The sequence below is a fragment of the Gavialis gangeticus genome, unplaced genomic scaffold, assembly GCF_001723915.1.
Source record: "Gavialis gangeticus isolate Ggan-Ray unplaced genomic scaffold, GavGan_comp1, whole genome shotgun sequence".
In the NCBI taxonomy this organism is placed as follows: Eukaryota; Metazoa; Chordata; order Crocodylia; family Gavialidae; genus Gavialis; species Gavialis gangeticus.
The window spans coordinates 61,928,503-61,933,184 of record NW_017729032.1 but is presented as its reverse complement, the minus strand read 5'-3'; the positions used below and the strand labels follow the sequence as shown (position 1 = coordinate 61,933,184).

Here is a 4,682-nt window from a genome sequence, read left to right as displayed (position 1 = left end):
CAGCTGGAGTACTGTGTCCAGTTCTGGGCGCCGCACTTCAAGAAGGACGTGGAGAACCTGGAGAGGGTCCAGAGGAGGGTCACTCATATAGTTGGGGGCCTCCATGGCCAGCCCTGTGAGGAGAGGCTGAGGGACCTGAATCTCTTCAGTCTCTGCAAGAGGAGACTGAGGGGGGATCTTGTGGCTGCCTACGACTTTATCAGGGGTCAGCAGCAGGGACTCTGGGAAAGTCTGTTCAGCAGGACCCCCCTTGGAGTCCCCAGGAACAATGGCCACAAGCTGAGGGAGGATAGGTTTAGGTTAGGTATTAGGAAGAACTACTTCACTGTAAGGGTGGCCAGAGACTGGAATAGGCTCCCCCGAGAGGTGGTGCTCTCACCTTCCCTGGAAACCTTCAAGAGGAGACTGGATAGGCACCTGGCTGGGGCCTTATGACCCCTGCCATCCCCAGTGCTCCTTCCTGCCCATGGCAGGGGGTCAGACTCAATGATCTGTCTAGGTCCCTGCCGACTCATTGATTCTATGGTTCATTCTGTATTGGCCTCTAAATAAAGAGATTTCTTAAATAACTTTTGACAGTGATTTTAAAAAAAACGCATAGCCAAAAAAAGCCTTATATTGGATGTGGAGAGCCATTTGTCTCTCTTCTAACTAATGAATGATGTGTAATCAGCTGATGTGACAAATCTGTTCTATGTATTGCTTATGTGAGATGCTTTGCAACTTTTGTGAAATTAATTAAAGCAGGGGTTGGCAACCTATGGCCCATGGGTTGGATCTGGCCTGTGGATCCAGCCCACAGAATAGTGTCTTCAGTAGTGTTCAGTGGCTGGGGACTCTCATTGTGCCACATTAGTCAGCCACTTGGAGCCTCTGGCAGAGTGGGCGGGGGTGAGAATCTCATCTACTACGCCACAGTTGAGTGGCACAGGCTCCAGTAGTGGGGAGAAAGACCCAGCCACCATCAGTGTTAATGCCTGCCTGCCTCTGAATAGATCTGGGTCATTCTGCCCCACCCTGAGTTGCTTGCGTTCAAGTGTGGAATAGTGATCTGTGGTCAGTGGATTTCAGTGTAGTACCCATATTTGAGGCACAAAGGAACAAATGTCCAACTCTTCTTTACCTGAAGTAGTGAATACACCTGTTCAGGCAGGTGAAAGTGGTAGGAGTGGCAAAGTTAGTTATCTAGGAATGTTTTAGTGCATCCAAGTGAAGATCCAAGAACAAGATTACAGTACAAGCTTTCTTCTGCATTGCCCTGCCAGGCAACAAGCTGCTGGATCTAACAAGTGCCTAAGTCTAAACACGTAAAAGTCTGAGTAAGGCATGGCTTGGTTGGTGAGATGCCAGAGCTTTGACTCTTAGTGCGAAATGATTGGCACTGGATGGTATGCTGGTAAAGCTGGTGACTGGTGCCTTGGAATCTGCTTCCGTGGCTTAGAAAAATAGAGCTGGAATGGACCTCGGGAGGTTGTCCGATTTGTTTCCTTACTTGGGACAGGATCATCCATGTCAATATCACCTTGTCCAATTGCCTATTTTGTTTCCAAAGATGAAGATTCTACAGCCTCCGTAGGTAACCTGTTCTAGGTAATTTCTGTTGTTAAACATCTTCAACTGCTGTTAGCATAGTGGTGGGCATGTTTAGAAATTAGCTAGTATAGACAACTTTGCTGATTTCATAATTGTGAACTCTCTGAACTGTGCTTCGTATAAAAAGAAGTCCTGTACCTTAAGCTCCCACATCTGACGTTGAAAAATGTAGATCGTACAGTCAAGAATTACATCCCCCTTTACTGTTATCGGAGTGCAACCGAACAGATGCTTTCGTCTGTAACTGAATTATCAACCCTCTGCATCACCTGTCTCCTTGGTGTATGCATTTAAAGTAGTGCTGGAACCCAAAAGAATACTGCTAAGTTTTTAGTTACCTTAGAATCATAGAAAAGTAGGGCTGGAAGGGACTTCTTGAGGTCATATAGTCCAACCAGTTGCTCAAGGCAGGATCATCCCTGGCTAAATCACCCTAGTTGAGTGTCTGTCTAACCTCCTCTTGAAAACTTCCAGAGATGGACAACTTCTAGGTTGTCTGTTCCAGAGCTATTATATTATAATTTTATGCTGTAGATCAGTGATATTTTAAATTGGGATGGCAAAGGGGCATTCTTCCCTTCTTTCCTACTCCATTGTGTAGTCTGGTATTGCTAAAGACCCCAGTCTTGCTCTACAATTCATGGAGATTCCAAGCAGCTGAGATCTGAGTTTAGACCACCTTTTTATTCCTAAGTAATGAATTGCAAAGAATTAACTTCTACAGTTAAGTCAGTTTATCAGTTTGATATCCTGATTTGGCTTTTTAAATTTAAGTGTGCATGATACGAGTGTTAACACATTTTATATGTGGCTTATTTTCTGTATATGCTAGCAGTTGTGATGGAGCTTGTAGGAAGAAATTGAGATTTCCATACCTTATTTCATCAGACTAATTTGGGGCTCTTTTTTAACATTTAAAAGACCTTTTTGAAGTCCTAAGATTTTAGCCTTCCAGCTCTTAAATATTTAGAAACTCTTATTCCTTGTACTTTTTTATCATACCCAGGAAATCAGACATACAGTGACAGGCTTTATTGCCTGTACAAATCTATACCTGGGAAATATTGTCAGTGGAATTGGATGCTGTGTTCAGAGCAATAAGAGAGAATGAGCTAGGAGGCATATTTTGCCTAAGCTTGAGACCTGAATGCATGTCTGCAGTCAAAATGATACTTACTAGTAAGCTGATTGGCTTGCAACAAAAACTCAATAAGATGTCTGCCTCAGGTATAAGATCTGACTGACTGGTTGTCTGTTTGTCTACTCTGTAGAAGCTTATATGCATTCACACTCTACTATTACAGCAAGCTAATGATTTATTTGCTCAGTGCCATAGGTGTGGATGCTGCTTTACAGGTGAACAAAAATGGCAGCTCTTTGTCCTCGGGGACTTTAAAATAGGAATCTGCAGCTTGGTCATTAGTGGTGTGTGTTTACACACCTGCATATGCATGTTTAGAGGAGGACAGTATGAGGAACCTAGGGCTATAGATATAAAAGCTTATTGTTATGAATACATCTTTGGGTTTCTTTGGGACTTTCTTAAAACTAAACTAACTTGCTGCAATACAACTTGATCAGTGTTTTGGAATAAGAACTAGGGTGGAGGTCAGTGGCAGAAGCCTGAGTACTGGGAAATGACTGGATGGAGGGCAGGAGGCTCAATGACTCAGAGGGTCAGAAGATCTTCCACATCTTGAAGTCAACACAAGAAAAATAACTTCTCTATTGAAACGGGGATTAGCACACGAGAGGTCCTGCTGAGTGTTTTGTTTGTGATTTTAAAATGTATGCAGTTAAATGACATGTTCTAGCATATCACATGATATTTTTTTTATGCATGGACAATTGGGTGGCATTTGTTGAAGTACAGCCAGGTGAGTTGTTCAGTTTTGGTGATGACCTAACAGCTCTCCAAAAGAGACACTAAGCTTTATTTGAATGCCAAAGAGCAAAGGATGCACAGCCCTTTCTCACTTCAGCCATCCTGTGGCTGTTGCATGGTGCAGATCAATGCAGGCTTTCTCGGGGAAGCTCTTGTGCTTTGTGTTAAGTGAGTCTTCTACTTGACTTAGAGTTCTGGTGCAGGGGTGGATGGGTGGGTGTGCAGTGAGGGCATGGCCTGGGCCTCTGAATGGCCATCTGGTGCCCCAGGGTGGGGGAAGTAGCTTAGTCTGTTTTGTTTTCCTGTATGAGGTTTAACGATTATCCTTTGGCTGTGTGTGGATAGCTCTACTGTCATCTTGAAAGGTAAATAACTACTTGATGTAACCTTCACCTGATTAGTCCAGCTTAAGGCAGCTTTATTTTAGAACAGCCATTAAATAGTGGCATGCACCAGCCCTGAATTTCCTGTGAATCTCATTTTTGACTGTCCCCCTCTTCCTGAGCACAACCTCTGTGGCCCCCCGTCTTTACTGTAATTAGGGCTGCTTACACAGCCCTAAAAAACGTATCTTAGACCTCTGTCACACTCCTGCCTTGGCGCCTTTCATCCTTGGTGAGGCTAGCTGGGAACTCAAATCTTTGTCTCCCTGACATTAATAGTGGGACACCACCTCTTCCCCTCCTCACTCAGACATTGGCTAGATATGGTAGGATGCTTTATTTTACCCATGTGTCTTCAGAGGTGTTGGGGTGACACTGACCTGGGGGTGGAAGGGATGGGATTGATCCCATCTGACTCCAGGCCTATTTGCCCTGCACCCACTGCTGGGAGCACTAGATGGAACAGGCAGGGTCACCACAGAGACTGGCTGGGACCTTCACAGGCAGGGCATGCTCAGCCTGGCACGTGGGATGAGGCCACGGTGTCTGGGAGGGGGATGACCAGGGCCAGGGTTGTGGGGCAGTGACAGTGTGGGGCTGAAGCGAGAGGCTGGGACCTGGTGCAGAGCCATGATCTGTTCCCTGCACCCCCTGCAATGGGCGCCAGTTCCGCAGGCAGGAACATGTGGGTACCAGACTGCAGCTCAGCCCCATCCCCTGTACTGATGCTGCTTCCCGCTCACCCACGTCCCTGTCTCATCCATCTGGCCAAGCGCACCCTACCTGTGGGGGTCCCGGCCAGTCTCTGTGGAGAACCCGCC

General features: G+C 45.9%; 1 protein-coding gene across 1 annotated transcript in view; it reads left to right on the top strand.

Moving 5' to 3' along the window:
• WDFY2 (WD repeat and FYVE domain containing 2) overlaps positions 1 to 4,682 on the top strand; it is a 153,705-nt gene that overhangs the window by 311 nt on the left and 148,712 nt on the right. The gene's annotated exons all lie outside the window — the stretch shown is intronic.